This window comes from Orcinus orca, chromosome 18 (genome assembly GCF_937001465.1).
Source record: "Orcinus orca chromosome 18, mOrcOrc1.1, whole genome shotgun sequence".
Classification (NCBI taxonomy): domain Eukaryota; kingdom Metazoa; phylum Chordata; class Mammalia; order Artiodactyla; family Delphinidae; genus Orcinus; species Orcinus orca.
In genome coordinates, this window is record NC_064576.1 from 50,324,239 (window position 1) to 50,345,216 (window position 20,978).

General features: G+C 35.5%; 1 pseudogene; it reads left to right on the top strand.

The window, feature by feature from the left end:
- The first annotated feature begins 3,075 nt into the window (after nucleotides 1-3,075).
- LOC101277221 (ATP-dependent RNA helicase DDX3X-like) lies at nucleotides 3,076-5,018 on the top strand (annotated as a pseudogene).
- Nucleotides 5,019-20,978: the final 15,960 nt, after the last annotated feature.

A 20,978-nucleotide genomic window follows, 5' to 3' on the forward strand; every position in this document is an offset into this window, starting at 1 on the left:
TAATTGTTATTGAAGCATAGTTGGTTTACAATGTTGTGTTAGTTTCTGCTGTACAGCAAAGTGAATCAGTTATACATATACATATAGCCACTGTTTTTTTAGATTCTATTCCCATGTGGGTCATTACAGAGTTTTGAATAGAGCTCCCTGTGCTATACAGTAGTTTCTTATTAATTATCTGTTTTATATATAGTAGTTTGTATATGTCAATCCCAACCTCCCAGCTTATCTCTCCCCCCATTTTTCCTTTTGGTAACCATAAGTTTGGTTACCAAGGGGAAACCAAACTGTGTCCTACATCTGTGATTCTATTTCTGTCTTGTAAATAGGTTAATTTGTACCATTTTTTAAGATTCCACATATAAGCAATATCATATGATATTTGTCTTTGTCTGTCTGACTTACTTCACTCAGTATGACAATCTCTAGGTCCATCCATGTACGCTGCAAATGGTATTATTTCATTCTTTTTTATGGCTGAGTAACATTCCATTGTATATATGTGCCACATCTTCTTTATCTATTCTTCCATCGATGGACATTTAAGTAGATTGATGTCCTGGCTATTGTAAATAGTGCTGCAATGAATATTCGGGTACATGTATCCTTTCAAATTATGGTTTTCTCCAGATATATGCCTAGGAGTGGGATTGCTGGATCATATGGTAGCTCTATTTTCAGTTTTTTAAGGAAACTCCATACTGTTCTCCATAGTGGCTGTATCAATTTATATTCCCACCAAAAGTGTAGGAAGGTTGCCTTTTCTCCACACCCTGTCTAGCATTTATTGCTTGTAGAGTTTTTGATGATGGCCATTCTGACCAGTGTGAGATGATATCACATTGTAGTTTTGAGTTGCATATCTCTAATAATTAGTGATATTGAGCATCTTTTCATGTGCCTCTTGGCCATCTGTATGTCTTTGGATAAATGATGTTTTAGATCTTCCACCCATTTTTTGATTGGGTTGTTTGTTTATTTGATACTAAGCTGCATGAGCTATTTGTATATTTTGGAGATTAATCCCTTGTTGGTTACTTCATTTGCAAATATTTTGTACCATTTTGTGAGTTTTATTTCCATGGTTTCCGTTGCTATTGAAAAGTTTTTAAGTTTAATTAGGTCCCATTTCTTTCTTTATTTTATTTTCATTACTCTCAGAGGTGGATCAAAAAAAATCTTGCTGTGATTTATGTTAGAGAGTGTTCTGCCTATGTTTTCCTCTAAGAGTTTTATAGTACGCAGTCTTACATTTAGGTCTTTACTCCATTTTGAGTTTATTTTTGTGCCCACATGAAATTAGGACATTCTCTAACACCATACAGATTGTAATTTTAAAACTAGGGAAAAAGAAAAGAAGGAAGAGAAAGAAAGCAGGAGGTTGGGTGAGAGGGAGAAAAAGAAGGAAGGACAGAAATAGCTTCATGTATAGAACTAAAACTTGATCTTCCTTGTCCCGTCCAGTTCTACTTCCTCAGAGGAAATCTGTATGTTGAAATAGTGTATCTAATTCCCATACTTAAACATTCTTTACCATGAATGCTTAAATTCCTGTCAAACACAAAATTTCTCAGCATATGTCTTATCTTCTCCTGGAGCCTTTGTTGTAATTATTTCTGGGAAATTTCTGAATACCTGGGAAAGAGAAGAAATTCATGTTGTTATTTATTGGGTTTTGGTAGAGGTAGAAAATTTCACATCAGGTGGAGTTTGGGAAAACTGTTTACTCAGAATAAAAAGAAGAAATCTGATAGTTATTTTTCCAGTTAATCCAGAAGGCATGATCGCTGTAAAGCAGAGAAATCTGCATTAAAGGAATAATAGTATCTATGTGAAACATCCATTTATTATGCTTTAGTGTTAATTTAAAAGGAAGGGTGGTATCTCGTACAGAATATTTCATTGACATAGGAATCAAGTATCTTGACTTATTCTCTCAAATCTGTCACTAGATAGCAAGCTTGACATCAGCAAGTCAGTTAACATCTTCATCCCCATTTCTTTATCTATAAGGTAATGAAGGGTTGGATATGTATTTTTATAAGTATTTTACAGCTTGAAAATCATATTATTCTGAAAATTATATGGTATTATAATTTATCAATTCCAAAGGAACAAAAATCACAAAGAAGTATTGATTACACTTCATCTGTGCATAATCCAGGAAAGATCACTAATAAAATAATTTCTTTTGTATTGGACATTAGATTATCTGCATTGCATCTTGAGACCTGAAAAATTCTATTTATAGAATTAGGATTATGGAAATCTATTAACTTGTTACATTTAAACATTTTGTATTTTACTTACAGTATTTAAAATGGGAGGGTGAAGAGTTTGCATTGCACTTGTCAACATTTAACCTTGAATATGTCAAGAAGTATTAGCCAATAATTTGTTTGTTTGTATAATATATTCCTAAATCCACAGAGTTATAGTGATTCTAACTACACATAATATTTGATATAAACTCATTTGTTGTCAAAAATGAAATTCAAAGCAATCTCTAAAATGATAGTTTTCACTTTGCACTATTACATTGTGGCATTGTGCTACTTGCAAACCATTAAGTGAATTCACAGTTATTTACTTAGTACCCAAAAACTTAACTCCTTTTCACAGAGAAAAGTATAGACCATTAAGTTACACTGTAACTCAGAATAGAATAAACAAGGAAAAAACAAATTATAAAATCTCAATCAATCTTTCTGGCTGAAATATATACAATAACATTTAACCTGGTATGATAGTCTGATTAGAGAAGTATTAATTAAACACATCTGAAGAGGTGGTTTTTAAATAATTAAATAATTTAAAATTTATTTAGAAAACATATAAACCATTAAAATACACATTTATCAAATATTTTTCTTAGCCATACTTATAATCATTGAGTGATAATGTTGTAAAGCTTTTTTTTTGAATTGTAAATTGTTCAGAGACATTTCTTTCAAACATGGTTATATATCTGGAGATCTCAGTTTGGGGAACAAAATTCTACATGTGTTAGAGAACCACAGTTCTCCAGCGAGAGTCATTTACTGTTCATCAAACATACTCACTCAGCAGCAGAGGGAGATTCCAAGTTATCTGTATTCTTCACAGATGGATCCTGTGTTAGTAGAAAATGCCCTTGGGCTGGACCAGCAACATTAATTCTCCAGATAATCAGAGTCAAGGAAGGACAGCCGGCAAAGGGTGATATATTCCTTTCCATTCAAGGAACAAAGGAATTACTAAACAAGTCAATGATAAAGACAGTTCAGAGTGGAGTTCTAGTAAAGATAAGGATACATGTAGTATTTTGAGTCTCATAATGATTCAAGAGGAAAGTCTAGTTTCTTCAGTGATGGTGGAAGTGACTAAAGGGAAGGTTTGATGATAATGAAGAGAGTGACTATAACAACACTGGCTACCATGGTGACAGGTGTGGCTTTGGAAAATTTGAACATGGTAGAAACTGTCATTGGTGTGACAAATAGAAATGTTTGGAAAACCATTTCCAAGTGACTGCTTGGAGCAGGAACTTTTTTCTGAAGATAACACTGAGATTAACTTTGAGAAATATGACATTTCAATTGAGGCAAAAGCCAATAGCTGGCTCCCACACATTGAAAGTGTTATTGATGTTAAGATGGGAGAAACTATTATGGGAAACATCAAGCTTACTTTTTATACTCACTTGGCTCCACTGCAACCTTGTGCTATTCTTTTTATGAAAGAGAAAGACACTTGATGTCTTGTACCCAAACAGCATCTGTAAATATTCTTTTGCCGATCTTGAGTCATATTTATTCAGATGGTCAAGGAGAGACTTTGAGGGCCATGAAGAAAAACAGAAGGTAAGGGTAATATCCAATATCCAATCTCTTTGGTATTAGAATCAACAAGAGAGATTTGGCAGTACCAATCTATAAGGAAGCCAGAAAATTTTCATACTGGCCTGGAGATAGTCCTTACATCATTTATGGTGATGCTAGTATTGGTTAGCAGATTCGATACTTAGAATGTGGATGGCACATGTTAGTTGCTACTCCCAGAGGCCTGGTAGACATGATGGAAAGAGAAAATATTAGAGTTCCACAAATACTTGGTGTTGGATAAAGTGGATCTTATATTGATATGGGATTTGAACCTCAGATATATGGGATACTTGAACAAGATACTATGCCACCAAAGAGAGTTTATCATAACATGTTTAGTGCTGCTTTCCCTAAGGAAATACAGATACTTGCTCATGATTTCTTGGATGAATATATCTTTTTGGATGCAGGAATATTGGCTCTACCTCTGAGAACCTCACATCAAAAGAGTAAGACAAACAGTTATTTCTGCTTAACCTTTTAAGTGCAACAGGAAAGAATTCATTGACCTTAGTGTTTGTGGAGACCAAAAATGTGCGGATAGTCTGGAGGACTTTTTACACAATGAAGGATATGCTTGTACCAGTATCCATGGAGAATGATCTTGGAGAGATGATGAAGAAGTCTTCACCAGTTCCTCTCAGGAAAAAGCCCAATCCTAGTGGCTAGAGCAGGAGCAGCAAGAGGACTTCACATTTCAAATGGGAAAGAAGTTGTAAATTTTGACTTGCCAAATGGTATTGAAGAAAATGTACGTTGCATTGACTGCACAGGATGTGTAGGAAACCTTGGCCTTGCCACCTTGTTCTTTAACAAGAGGAACATAAATATGACCAAGGGTTTGTTGGATCTTCTTGTGGAAGCTAAATAAGAAGTGCCATCTTAGCTTGAAAATAAGACATATCAACATCATTACAAGGGTAGCTGTAGTGGACATTCTAAGAGTAGTAGATTCTGCGGAGGATTTGTGCCAGATATTATTCACATAGTAGTGTTTTTAGCAATTCCAGCTTCAGTAGCAGCTGTACTGGCAGCAGCAGAGGTGATGGAAGTAGCTACAGAGAGTTTGGTGGATGTGGCTATGGAAGCTTTTATAACAGTGATGGATATAGAGGAAATTTTAACTACTGGGGGATTGACTAGTGGGGCAACTAGCCTACTTTGTAGTAGATCATCCTGCCAAACAAGCTAATATGGAAACCACATGTAATTTAGCCAGATTATACCTTTTATAGTCTCAAGAATTTGTAACAAATTACCAACTGTGATACTCCATTGATTCTTTTTTTCTTAAAGGGAACTCAATGTCTCAAAGGAAAAATCTGTCTGAAAGGAAAAATCAATGGTCTTGTTCAGAAGATAGTTTGAAGACTTCCATTGCTGTAATTTGGATTAACTCCCCTCCACCTACCCCCAACCCAAACTGCATTTATAATTTTGTGACTGCAAATCATTTGTTTGTTAATGTAATATGCTTTAACTTTAGACAATTTTTATTTTGATGTCCTATTGGGTCAGTAATGCTCAAGATATCAATTGTTTTGACAAAATAAATTTACTGAACTTTGGCAATTTTTTGTTGTTGTAAATCTATACATTTTAAACTTAAGCACACATTTACACACAAAACACTATTTGTTACTTAAGTATTTAAAGAGTAGACTGACTTTATTATAGTAAATGTCTCTTTTAAGGATATTTGACTTCCCAAATATGTCATTATAGAGAATAGCAGATATATGTTTTCCAGATTAAAATATTGGGATAGTAATGCCATCCTTTCTCCCTAATATAAAAATGTGCTTTGCCTTATGATTGTAAGGAGACCTGATTCTAATGAAGAAAATGGCAGACACATGGGGCATACTGACAATTACCAGAGAGACTCAGTGGGTCCTGATGAATGTACCTAGCACAGGAAAATTAAACAGTACCTCATTACAGTTTGCTAATACTAGGCTCATCTGTGTACACATTTAATTTATGGATTTAATTTACTTTTAATGTAAAATATAACTTCCAAGGATTTAATATATCTCTTGTCCTTAATAAACCTGTCATGAATGTGAGTTAGTCTTATATGATTTTTAGAAGCAATCTTGGAGTCTAAGAAAAATTCAACTAAATCACAGTTTTTAATGTTTACTATATGAATAAAATATGCCTGCAATAATACTTTAGTAGTTAGTGGTGACATTTGCCTTGAATGGAAAATAGCAAATAATTTAAAAAAAAAAAAAAGAACAAAAACAATGACATCCCTTAGAATTTTCTATATTAGCCTAGTTTAGTAAGGTAGGACATATGACTTGAAAGTGCTGATCTTCTGGATATTCAATTTCAAGTGACTGGTGTTTACAGAAAAGAGTTCAAGGAGCAAAATCTAGAAGAATGAAAAGAAATGAGATTTATTGTGAGACTTAAGGGCAGAAGTTAAAAACTCTTAATCATGAGCTAAAAGTTCACCAATGTCTTTATTCTGATCACATATATCCTGTTTACCACATTTACATCTGTTGCTTTAATTTAAAAAATTCTCTCCTAAATAGCACTTCAAAAATATATCAGCTTTAATTTTTCATTTTAAGTATTTAGGAAAATATTCTACAAAGCAGAAGTTAAAAGAAAGAAAGATGAGAAAAATAATAAGAAAGCCTCACGCACTGTGATTAATATGCTTTACTGGTTTATCTTGCTTCCGTATCATGAATCAGGTTAGAAATGTGATTTTTTACTCAGCTTTTATTTTTATTTATTGGTTTAACACATCTGGAATATACACCACATCACTTTTCTGTTGAAATTTGTCCTTTTCTGTGTTCATATTAGAAAACAAAACATAATTTCCATTTTAATTAAAGCTGGGGACTGAGAAATCTAAAGTTGAAAACTTTTTTTATACTCATTTCTTTTTTAGTTAGAATATAAAATGTGTCTAAAGAGCCTTAGCTTATTTTGAGTCCTGGAAGAAAAAGGGATATTTCTGAAGGGCTCAGGAGGTTGTAAGTCAATTCCACTGCCTGACTGAGAGCAGAGGGCCATCCAGAACCAGCATTTCTCACAGGTTCAAGCTAAAATGGCACAGTGCATTACAAGTTACAAACACTTTAGTAAGTTCAGCATTCTTTTTCCAAGAGACTAAATAAACAAACAAGTAAACAAATAAAGGCTGTAAACTATTCTTGTCAAGTTTTCATTGTCATTTGATCCTCTAATCTCACTATAATGAAAATGAATTTTTTACTAAAATAAAATAATAATAAAATATATATAGTTTTGCAACGAGCTCCCAAAGATATAGTTTTGCAATGAGCTCCCTCCTGCAATTCCTACAGCAGGAATTACAAACCTGCTGTATAGCCAAAAAAAAAAAAAAGGAAAAAAAAAGAAAATAAAATGGAATTACAAAAAGTTAAATAACTGACTGGTATTTAGCATCAGTTTGGTAAACTTTTTACATTAAATTGAGACATAACTGTTTCCCTAACAATTATAGTGAAATGTTAGGTAAACCCAACAAAGTAGTGATAGACAGGAAAATAATTTTTCCCAATTACATGTGTTTATATTAATAAATATTCTGCCAACGTCATGAGCTTCTTCCATGCGTCTGAAAGATCAATAGACTTGACTTGTTGAATTGTGGCTGAACTAATTACATAACTTCAAGCTTGAGAACATATTTTTCACTTACCAAGAAACAATTTAAAAATGAATAGGTACACATAAAGGATAAAATGTACTTGGGCACCTCATGAAAGAACTGTATAGAGCAATGGTTCAGGATACAGAAAAACTGGGTGTGAATCTCAGCTCTTTTTTCCTTATATGCAAACTTGGACAAGTTACATATTATTTTGTATTTGTTTCCTCATTTATAAAAGGAAAATAGTAATATCTACTTCACTAGATTTTTGTGAAAATTAAATGAATTGATGCATGTGAAGAGCTGAATAAAGAGCCAGCTATATTACAAACTCTTGGAACTGAGATATGACAGACTTCTTCTTTTTTTTTTTTTTTTTTTTTTTGTGGTACGCAGGCCTCTAACTGTTGTGGCCTCTCCCATTGTGGAGCACAGGTTCTGGATGTGCAGGCTCAGTGGCTATTGCTCAGGGGCCCAGCTGCTCTGCAGCATGTGGGATCCTCCCGGACCGGGGCACAAACCTGTGTCCCCTGTATCAGCAGACGGACTCTCAACCACTGCACCACCAAGGAAGCCGTGACAGACTTCTTTTATGGTAGCAAATATAAATATAATATTTCCCTAAGTATTGGTCACTAACTGGTTGATTATATTCTTTGTTTCTAAGTTATTGACTTTAGTTTTTATCTTATTTATCATAATTTTAGTTTGTTTCCCTTTCTATGGTGAGAAATTATTGTTTAATTGTAGACTTAGTATTACTTGTGTATCATTTATAGAAAATGCTACAATTCAATGTGATGATTAAGATATTCTTTTCAAAGAGTATTTAAATAAAAGTAAATGATGTCCTCAAGTAAAGGTGACTATTCTGCAATGTAAAATAACTGAATGGATAAAGTGTATTGAAGATTGTTAGGCCAAAAGGAAAAAAAGAAAAGGAATAATATGGTCTTATATCTCTAACCTCTGTCTATAAGTTTTAAACATAATGATAGGGAGCAGAGTTAAGATGCAAGAATTGTAGGATGCAGAATTTGTCTCTCCTACAAGTACATCAAGAATACATCTACAAATGGAACAATTCTAACAGAGTACCTGCTGAACATTAGTGGAAGATTTCAGACACCTACAAGGACAAGAAAAATCCCCTCACAACTGGGTAGGATGAAAGAAAGAAAAAAAGAAAAGAGGAATCAAAAAGAGGACCAGCAACCCTGGTGGGAAGCTGAAGGTGAAGAGAGGTTTCCACAGTCAGAGAAACCTCCTCACGGTGGGTAAATTGGCTGGGACAGAAGGGGACTTTCAGGGGATTAAAGGAGAATGCAGCAGACAGTCTGTGGAAGGCAGGACAAAGTAAGAACTGTGCGCTTGGTCTATATTGCTGCCCTGCACACCCCAGTCTGAGTTGTGTGTCTCCTGTTGCAGAGGTGGGCTGGATGCTGGAAAGTGAGGTTTGGAACATGGACCCAGAGATGGGACAGCTGTTTTCTGTGAAAAGACAGCCTGAAGGGACAGGAGTAAGGAGCTCCACAACCAGGAAAGTTTGTGGAAAAAGCCTGGGACACCATAGAAGCAAGGCATCATTGTTGAGTAGCATGCAAGGGATGGGGCTCTCACTGCTGGTTTCCCCACCTGCTGTCTTCAGCCTCCATGGGCACCAATCTCAGCAGGCTCACCCTTCCCTCAGGCCAAGGTCTCTTCCACCCTCATAGGCTCTGGGATCTTGAGCACCACCCATCACAAAGCCTCCTCAGGAATCAGCCATGGGCACACCTGTCTGAGATGCGACTCTACCACTCCTGGCAGGGACTGAGTACTAAAGCGTGGGGTTAAGAGAGCAGACTGGGCAGAGGAGCACTGTTGGCTGTGCAGATATAACAGAAGGGATGGGAGTGAGGAGCTCTGTGGCTGGGAGTACCCATAAAAGAAGCATGGTCTGCCTAGGAAATGAAGTGCCATTGCTGAGTGATTTGCAAAGGGTGGGGCTGCCACTGCCCCCACATACCAGCCCTTGCCTCCATAGACACTGGGAGGGACTCCCACCAGAGAAAGTGTGCCACAGTCTGGTGCAACTACCTTCCAGTTTATGCTACAGGCACTTCATGCACACCCCAGTTGTGGCTGCCATACCCCTCCATGGCCTGAATGAGTAAGTGTACCCCAATCAGTCACTGCTTTCACTCCTTTTGCCTGTATGGGGAACAGAAGCCTGAGGGTGGCACACATGCAGAGGTGGAGCCAAAAGCAAAGCTGAGCACCAGGGGTGCTGCAACTAAGGAAAGAGGATTGGAAAGCTCTCCATGCAACTGCACAAGCCTACAATTTGAATGTTGGTACATTTAATGTTGTCCCAGAAGTCTCTGAGACTGTACTCATTTCATTCTTTTTTCTTTATTCTGCACTGCAGAATTGTTTTTGACCATTCTGTCTTCCAGCCCACTTATCCATTCTTCTACCTAAGTTATTCTGCTACTGAGTCCTTCTAGTATATTTTTCATTTTAGTTATTTTGTTGTTCATCACTGGTTGTTTGTTCTTTAGTTCTTCTAGGTACTTGTTAAATATTTCTTGTATCTTCTCGATCCATGCCTCCATTCTATTTACAAGATCTTGGATGATCTTTACTATAATTACTCTGAATTCTTTTTCAGGTAGATTGCCTATTTCCTCTTCATTTATTTGGTGTTGTTTGTTTTTACCTTGCTCCTTCATCTGCAACATATTTCTCTGTCATCTCATTTTGTTTAACTTACTCTGTTTATGTTCTCTTTTTGGCAGGCTGCAGGATCATAGTTCCTCTTGCTTCTTTTATATGCTCACTGTTGTGTGAGGATGGTCCAAGTGTTTGTGTGGGCTTCTCAGTGAGAGGGACTTGTGTCTGTACTCTGGTGGGTGGAACTATTTTCACTCTGATGGGCAAGGCCACGTCATGTGGTGTGTTTTGGTGTGTCTGTGAGCTTTGTACAACTTTAGGCAGCCTGTTTGCAAATGGGTGGGGCTGTGTTCCTGTCTTACTGGTTGTTTGGTGTGTGGTGTCCAACTCTGGATCCTGCAGCCAGTTGGGTGGAGCCGGGTCTTGGTGTCAAGATGAATACTTCTGGGAGGGTGAAAGCTTATTAATATTTCCTTGTCTTGGGAATTCTCTGGCAGTCCAGCATCCTGGGCTCAACACTCCCACCCTAGAAACCCAAGCCTGATCCCTGGCTGGGGACTCAAGAGCCCACAAGCTTCACAGCAGTGCCAGAGTAAAAAGAAAGAAGAAAAAAGGAAAAGAAAACAAAGAGACAAATGAAACTCAATACAAACAGCAAAGACAAAAACAAACAGGAACACACACACACAAAATAAAAAAGAAGAAAGAAAACAGACAAACCATACCCAAAACAAATAATAAAAAACAAAACCAAAGAGAAACAAAGAAGCAGACAGAAAAGGAAAAAAAAAAGAAGAAATAAAAAAAACAACAGAACAAACAAAAGAACTCAAAAATGAAAGCTATCCATAAGGACTAAACTAACAAAAACAAACAAACAAATATATATATATATATATATATATATATATATATATATATATATATATATGTAAAAAAAAAGAAAAGAAAAAAACAACATTAAACACATAAAAACCACCAAAAAAAAAAGAAAAATAAGAAAAAAATCCCACAAAAGAACAAAAAGGTAAAGTAAAAATAGAGAAATTTAAGAAATATTAAAAAGTAAAAATATAAAAATAATAAAGACAACACCACAACTATGGAACAACAGGAAACACACAAAAAAAGAATACTAGTACTAAGCATATTTTCCCGGGGCCTCCTCTGTCTGTGTCCTTACTCCCACAGTGAGCCACAGCCAACCTCTGCCTCCCAAGGAGGCCCTCAAATACCTCTAAGTAGATCTCCGGACCTCCTGTGGGCCTTGTGGGTCCAGATCAGTCTCTGACCTGGCCCAATTCCTGCGTGTACTTGCTCCCAAAGTCCATTGTTGCTATAGCTAAACTGGTCTCAGTTGTGGGAACACTCGTTTTCTATTCAGATATTCCAGGGTTTACCAAGGTAATTGCAGGGATTTAATTAATAGCTTGTGCAGCTTCATGGAGAGCTTTCTGATCCTCTTCCTTAGTTGCACCACCCCTGGTGCTCAGCTCTGCTTTTGGCCCTACCTCTGCATGTGTGCCACTCTTAGGCTTCTGTTCCCCATACAGGCAAAAGGAGTGAAAACAGTGACTGATTGGGGCACACTTACACTTTCAGGCCAGGGAGGGGTATGGCAATCACAACTTGGGTGTGAATGAAGTTCCTGTAGCATAAACTAGAAGGCAGTTGCACCAGACTGTGGGGTACTTTCACTGGTTGGAGTCCCTCCCAGTGCCCATGGAGACAAGGGCTGGCATGTGGGGGTGGTGGCAGCCCCACCCCTTGCAAACAACTCAGCAATGGCACCTCATTTCCTAGGCATACCATGCTTCTTTTAGACAAAGAGAAAGAGAAAGGGTCTGAGAAAATATTTGAAGAGATTACAGTTGAAAACTTCACTAACATGGGAAAGGAAATTGGCACCAAAGTCCAGAAAGGGCAGAGTCCCATACAGGATAAACCCAAGGAGAAACATGCTGAGACATATTAATAAAACTAACAAAAATTAAAAACTAAGAAAAAATATTAAAAGCTGCAAAGGAAAAGCAACCAATAACATACAAGAGAATCCCCATAAGGTTATCAGCTGATTTTTCAGCAGAAACTCTTCAGGACAGAAGGGAGTGGCAGGATAGATTTAAAGTGATGAAAGGGAAAAACCTACAAAGAAGATTATTCTACCCAGCAAGAATCTCATTCAGATTCAATGGAGAACTCAAAAACTTTACAGACAAGCAAAAAGTAAGCAAATTCAGCACCACCAAACCAGCTCTACAACAAATGCTAAAGGAACTTCTCTAGGCAGGAAACACAAGAGAAGAAAAACACACAAAGGCAAACCCAAAACAATTAAGAAAATTGTAATAGGAACATACATATCGATAATTACCTTAAATGTAAATGGATTAAATACTCCAACCAAAACACACAGACTGGTTGAATGGGTACAAAAACAAGACCCATATATATGCTGTCTACAAGAGACCCACTTCAGACCTAGTGACACCTACAGACTGAAAGTGAGGGGATGGAAAAAAGATATTCCATGCAAATGGAAATCAAAAGAAAGCTGGAGTAGCAATACTCACATCAGACAAAATAGACTTTAAAATAAAGACTATTACAAGACACAAGGAAGGACACACATAATGATCATGAAATCAACCCAGGAAGAAGATATAACAACTGTAAATATGTATGCAACCAACATAGGCACTGCAATACAGAATGCAAGTGCTAATAGCCATCAAAGGGTAAATCGACAGTAACACAATAATAGCGGGGAACTTTAACACTCTACTTACACGAATGGATAGATCATGGGGACAGAAAATTTAAAAGGAAATAAAAAACTTAAATGACAAACTTAATTGGTGTTTATAGGACATTCCATTGGAAAGCAGAATAATATACTTTCTTCTCAAGTGCACATGGAACATTCTTCAAAATAGATCACATCTTGGCTCACAAATCAAGCCTCAGTAAATTTAAGAAAATTTAAGTCATATCAAGTATCTTTTCTGACCACAACATTGAGATAAGAATCAATTACAGGAAAAAAAAAATCTGTAGAAACACAAACAATAAGAAGCTAAATAGTGTGCTACTAAATAACCAAGAGATTAATGAAGAAATCAAAGAGAAAATTTTTAAAAAATCTAGAAACAAATGACAACAAAATCATTATAACCCAAAACCTATAGGATGCAGCAAAAGCATTACTAAGAGGAAGATTATAACAATACAATCCTACCTCAAGAAACAAGAAAAATTTCAAATAAACAACCTAACCTTACACCTAAAACAAATAGAGAAATAGCAACAGCAACAAAAACACACCTTAAACTTAGTAGAAGGAAATAAATCATAAAGATCAGGGCAGAAATAAATGAAATAGAAACAAAGAAAACAGTAGCAAAGATCAATGAAACTAAATGCTGGTTCTTTGAGAAGATAAATAAAATTGGTAAACCTTTAGCCAGACACATCAAGAAAAAATGGGAGAGGAGTCAAATCAATAAAGTTAGAAATGAAAAAGTAGAAGTTACAACTGACATTGAAAAAACACAAAGGATCATAAGAGACTACTACAAGCAACTGATATGCCAATAAAATGGACAACCATGAAGAAATGGACAAATTCTTAGAAAAGCACAACCTTCCAAGACTGAACCAGGAAGAAATAGAAAATATGAACAGACCAATCACAAGTAATGAAATTGAAACTGTGATTAAAAATCTTCCAGCAAACAAAAGTCCAGGACCAGATGACTTCACAGGTGAATTCCATTAAACACTTAGAGAAGTGATAATACCTATCCTTCTGAAATGCTTCCAAAACATTGCAGATGGAGGAACACTCCCAAACTCATTCTACGAGGCCACTATCACCCTGATACCAAAACCAGACAAAGATACTACAAAGAAAGAAAATTACAGACCAATACCACTGACGAATATAGATGGAAAAATCCTCAACAAAATACTAGCAAACAGAATTTAACAACACTTTAAAAGGATCATACACCATGATCAAGTTGGATTTATCCCAGGGATGCAAGGATTCTTCAATATAAGCAAATCAATCAATGTGATACACCATATTAAAAAACTGAAGAATAAAACCATATGATCATCTCAATAGATTTATAAAAAGCTTTTGACAAAATTCAGCATACATTTATGAAATAAACTCTCCAGTAAGTAGCCATAGAGGGAACCTACCTCAAAATAATAAAAACCATATACAACAAACCCACAGCAAACATCATTCTCAGTGGTGAAAAACAGAGCGCATTTCCTCTAATATCAGGAAAGAGACATGGATATCCACTCTTGCCACTATTATTTAACATAGTTATTGAAGTTTTAGCCACAGCAATCAGAGAAGAAAAAGAAATGAAAGGAATCCAAATCGGAAAAAATAGTAGTAAAACTGTCACTGTTTGAAGATGACATGATATTATATATATAGAAAAATCTAAAAATGCCACCAGAAAAGTACTATAGCTAATCAATGAATTTGTTAAAATAGAAGTATATAAAATTAATGCACAGAAATCCCTTGCATTCCTATACACTAAAAAAGAAAGATCAGAAAGAGAAATTAAGGAAACAATCCCACTCACCATTGCAAAAAAAGAATAAAATACCTAGGAATAAACGTACCTAAGGAGGCAAAAACCTGTACTCAGAAAACTATAAGACTCTGATGAAAGAAATCAAAGATGACACAAACAGATGGAGTGATATACCATGTTCTTGGATTGGAAGAATCAATATTGTGAAAATGAGTATACTTCCCAAAGCAATCTACTGAATCAATGAAATCCCTATCAAATTACCAATGGCATTTTTCACAGAATTAGAACAAAAAATCTTAAAATTTGTATGGAGACACAAAAGTCCCTTAATAGTCAAAGCAATCTTGAAAAAAAAAAAAAAAAAACAGAGCTGGAGGAATCAGGCTCCCTGACTTCAGACACTACTACAAAGCTACAGTAGTCAAGACAGTATGGTACTGACACAAAAACAGAAACATAGATCAATGGAACAGAATAGAAAGCCCAGAGATAAACCTACCCACTTATGGTCACCTAAGCTATGAAAAAGGAGGCAAGGATATACGATGGAGAAAAGACACTCATTTCAATAAGTGTTGCTGGGAAAACTGGACAGCTACATGTAGAATGAAATTAAAACATGCCTTAACACCATACACAATAAACTCAAAATGGATTAAAGACCTAAATGTAAGTCCAGACACTATAAGACTCTTAGAAGAAAATATAGGCAGAACACTTTGACATAAATCACAGCAAGATATTTTTGACCCACCTCCTAGAGTAATGGAAATAAAAACAAAAATAAACAAATGTGAACTAATGAAACTTAAAAGCTTTTGCACAACAAATGAAGCCATAAACAAGATGAAAAGACAACCCTCAGATGGGAGAAAATAAATATAAAAGATTCAATGGACCAAGGATTATCCTACCTAATATACAAAAAGCCCATGCAACTCAATATCAAAAACAAACAAACAAACAAACAATGTAATGCAAAAATGGGTAGAAGACCCAAATAGGCTTTTGTCCAAGGAAGACATACAGATGGCCAAGAGACACATGAAGAGTTGCTGAACGTCACTAATTATTAGAGAAATGCAAATCAAAACAACAGTGAGGTATCACATCACACAGGTTAGAATGGGTATCACCAGAAGCCTACAAACAATAAATGCTGGAGAGGGTGTAGAGAAATGGGAACCCTCTTGCACTGTTGGTGGGAATGTTAATTGATACAGCCACTATGGAGAACAGTATGGAGGTTCTTTAAAAAACTAAAAATAGAATTACCATATGATCCAGCAATCTCACTACTGGGCATATACCAACAGAAATCCATAATTCAAAAAGATACATGCACCACAATGTTCATTGCAGCACTATTTACAATAACCAGGTCATGGAAGCAACCTAAATGTCCATCCACATATGAATGGATAAAGAAGATGTGGTACAGATATACAGTGGAATATTAGCCATAAAAAGGAACAAAACTGGGTCATTTGTGGAGACATGGGTGGACCCAGAGACTGTCATACAGAGTGAAGTAGGTCAGAAAGATAAAAACAAATATCATATATTAACGTATATATTTGGAATCTAGAAAAATGGTACAGATGAACTGGTTTGCAAGATAGAAATAGAAACACAGAAAAGAGAACAAACCTATGCACACCAAGGGGGGAAATCTGGGAGTGGGGGGTGGGGTGAACTGGGAGATCGGGATTGATACATATACCATAATATGTATAAAGTAGATAACTAATGAGAACCTGCTGTATAGTACCAGGAGCTCCATTCTCTGTACAGTAGAAACTAGCACAATATTGTAAAACAACTATACCCCGATAAAAAACATTAGCATACAGAAATATCTTGCATTCCTATACATTAAAAATAAAAGATCAGAAAGAGAAATTAAGGAAACAATCCCATTTATCATCACAACAAAAAGAATAAAATACCTAGAAATAAACTACCTAAGGAGGCAAAAGACCTGTATGCAGAAAACTATAAGATACTGATGAAAGAAATCAAAGACAACACAAACAGATGGAGTGATATACCATGTTCTTGGATTGGAAGAATCAATATTGTGAAAATGACTATAATACCCAAACAATTTATAGATTCAATGTAACCGCTATTAAATTTCCAATGGTATTTTTCACAGAAATAGATCAAAAAATTTTACAATTTATTTGGAAACACAAAAGACCCCGAATAGCCAAAGCAGTCTTGAGAAAGAAAAACGAAGCTGAAGGAATCAGACTCCCTGACTTCAGACTGCACTACAAAGCCACAGTAATCAAAACAGTATGGTACTGACACAAAAATAGAAATAGAGAACATAATAGAAAGCCCAGAGATAAATTAACGCACCTATGATCACCTAATCTATGACAAAGAAAGCAAGATATACAATGGAGAAAAGACAGTCTCTATAATAATTGATGCTGGGAAAACTGGACAGCTATATGTAAAAGAATGAAATGAGAACACTCCCTAACACAATACACAAAAATAAACTCAAAACAGATTAAAGACCTACCAGACACTATAAAACTCTTAGAGGAACACATAAGCAGAATACTCTTTGACATAAATTGCACCAAGATCTTTTCTGACCTACCTCCTAGAGTAATGAAAATAAAAACAGGGACTTCCCTGGTAGTTCAGGGGTTAAGACATTGCCTTCTAATGCAGGAGGTGTGGGTTTGATCCCTGGTTGGGGACCTATGATCCCACATGAATAGCAGCCAAAAAACCAAAACATAAAACAGCAGCAATATTGTAACAAATTCAATAAAATCTTTAAAAAATGGTCTACATCAAAAAAAAAAAAAAAAGAGAGAGAGAGGAAAAACAAAAATAAACAAATGGGACCTAATTAAACTTAAAAATTTTGCACAGCAAAGGAAACCATAAACTAGATGAAAAGACAACCCTCACAATGGGAGAAAATATTTGCAAATGAAGCAACTTACAAAGGATCAATCTCCAAAATATACAAACAGCTCATGCAGCTCAATGTCAAATAAACAACTCAATCAAAAAATGGTGGAATACCTAAACAGACATTTCTCCAAAGAAGACATCCAGATGGGCAACAAACACATGAAAAGATGGTCAACATCACAAATTATTAGAGAAATGCAAATCAAAACTACAATGAAGTGTCACCTCACCACAATCAGAATGGCCATCATCAAAAAATCTACAAGCAATAAATGCTGGAGAGGGTGTGGAGAAGAGGAAAACCCCTTACACTGCTAGTGGGAATGTAAGTTGATCCAGCCACTAGGGAGAACATTATGGTAGTTCCTTAAAAAACTAAAATAGAACTATCATATGACCCAGAAAGCCCACTACTGGGCATATACCCAGAAAACCATAATTCAGAAAGGTACATGCACCCCAATGTTCATTGCAACACTATTTACAATAGCCAGGACATAGAAGCAATCAGAATGTCCATCAACTGAGGAATGGATAAAGATGTGGTACATATATACAAAGGAATATTACTCAGAAATAAAAAGGAATAAAATTGTGTCATTTGCAGAGAAGTGGATGGACCTAGAGACTGTCATACAGAGTGGAGTAAGTCAGAAAAAGAAAAATAAATATCATATATTAATGCATATATGTGGAGTCTAGAAAAATGGCATAGATGATCTTATTTGCAAAGTAGAAATAGAAACACAGACATAGACAACAAACTTATGGATACCAAGGGGGAAAGGGAGTTGGTGGGATGAATTGGGAGATCGGGATTGACATATATACACTGCTATGCATAAAATAGATAGCTAATGGGAACCTATTGTGTAGCTCAGGGAACTCTACTCAGTGCTCTGTGGTGACCTAAATGGGAAGGAAATCCAAAAAAAAGGTGATATATGTATACATATAGCTGATTCACTTTGTTGTGCAGCAGAAACTGACACAGCAGTGTAAAGCAACTATTCTCCAATAAAAAGCTTTTATTTTAATTAAAAAAAAGAAAAAAATAGCATTTGGGAGACAATACAGGCAGGCATGAATTAAGGCAGTGGGAATGGAGAGGAGGGGACTTATTTGGGGAACATTAAGGTGTGGAATTTTAGAATGACAGGGGATAAGGGAGAGGGAGAGTAAAGGAAAACTGACAGATGTGTGGAAAACCGATGGGATGGTGATACCATTAGTTGAAAAAATAAATCCAGTTTTGAGTGACTATAAATTTGAAGATACAGAGTTTGAGATTTTTATGGGATATTCAGGTGAGAATCTCTGCTTGTCAATTAGAAGTATATTTCTGGGACTGAAATGAGATAGATGTCCATGCCAGAGATAGAGATTTGGGGGTTAATCAACTTATAGACAGCAGCTAAAGCTGTGGGAATAAATGCCATCCACTGATGGTTTATAGAAAAGGGAAGGAGGGCACTTCTGGTTCTGAAATATGGCAGACCAGGAACTTGAGAACCTATCCAATGTAAACACATAAACATGTAAGATACAAGGCAGTAAAGCTTATTAGAGCAGAGCTACACTCAGAGGGTAGTGGATGGAGTGAGAGTTTGGGGTTAGTAGAGGCAAACCATTACATTTATAATGGATAAATAACAAGGTCCTACTGTATATCACAGAGAACTATATCCTGTCTCCTAGGATAAACCATAATGAAAAAGAATATAAAAAAATAATGTATATATGTATATAACTGAGTTACTTCTCTTTATAGAAGAAATTAATACAACATTGTAAATCAACAATATTTCAATAAAAAATTTAAAAAGTAAATATAATGATAAAGTTGATATAGTTATATTACAAGATTAAGATAATAGAAATACTAAAAATGATACTCAGAATTTTACTACACTATAAAACTCTTATCTCTCATTACAAAGGAAGGTATCTTATAGACAGGTAAATAAATGATTGATTTGAAAATATTTCAAATATCAGAATATGAACAGAATGAAATTTAGGAACTACATCCTATAAACAAAAACAGTATAACATACGAGCATGCCATCTCTCTATAGGAGTAGATAATATACTCAGATATTTAAGTCTACTGTTGCACTGGAAATAATTAACTGAAATACATGTGTGGCCTATACCAGTTTCTTATACTGAGAAAATATAAAACCCTGTCATGAGTAATACAAAATCATTTGTTAATCAAATTTCATTGAAATATTCTATTTTATGGTAAAATTTTAATTTTGTAAGAAAAAACGTTTAGAAGAAATTTTTAAACATTGTCAGTATTAACATCTTCACTCATAAAAATAATCATCATTTCATTCCTGCAAGGATAGTGGTATGCTGAAGGGATGCAGAATATTGCACAATATAATTAAATTGCTAAATTCACAAGATTCACTGGATTTTTGGCTCAAGTATCACTGAGTGATGGTTTTATTTCATATCTATAGTTAAGAAAGCTTAAGCTTTATTACTTTAAAATAATATTTGATCTGGGCATTATTAATGTGAGGTTATAAGTTGATATACAGGAATACTTTTTTTACTATGCTTCACTTCATTGAGTATCTCAGATATTGCATTTTATACAAATTGAAGTTTTGTGGCAACCCTGTATAAAGCAAGCCTGTAGGCACGATTTTTCTAACAGCATTTGCTCCTATGTGTTTCTTGGTTACAGTTTGGTGATTCTCACACTATTTCAAACTTTCATTATTATTATATTTGTTATGGTGGTCTGTCATCAGTGAGTTTTGATGCTACTATTCTAATTGTTTTGACATGCCACAAACCATACCATATGACAGCAAACTTAGTCAATAAATGTTGTGTGTGACAATCTGCTCCACTGACCAGCCATTCCCCCATCTTTTTCCCTCTCTTGGGACCTTCCTCTTCCTGAGATACAACAATATGGAAATTAGACCAATTAATAACCCTCCAGTGACTTCTAAGTGAAAGGAAGAGTCACACATCTCTCACTTTAAATCAAAAGCTAGAAATGATTTAGCTTAGTGAGGAAGGCATGTAGAAAGCTGAGATAGGCCAAAAGCTAGGCCTCTTGTACCCAACAGTTAGCCAAGTTGTGAATGCAAAGGAAAAGTTCTTGAAGGAAATTAAAAGTGCTACACCAGTGAACACATGAATGATAAGAAAGAAAAGCAGCTTTCTTGGTGACATGAAGAAAGTTGTAGTGGTCTGGATAGAGGATCAAACCAAATGCAACTTTCCCTTAAACCAAAGCCAATCCAGAGCAAGGCCATAACTCTCTTCAATTCT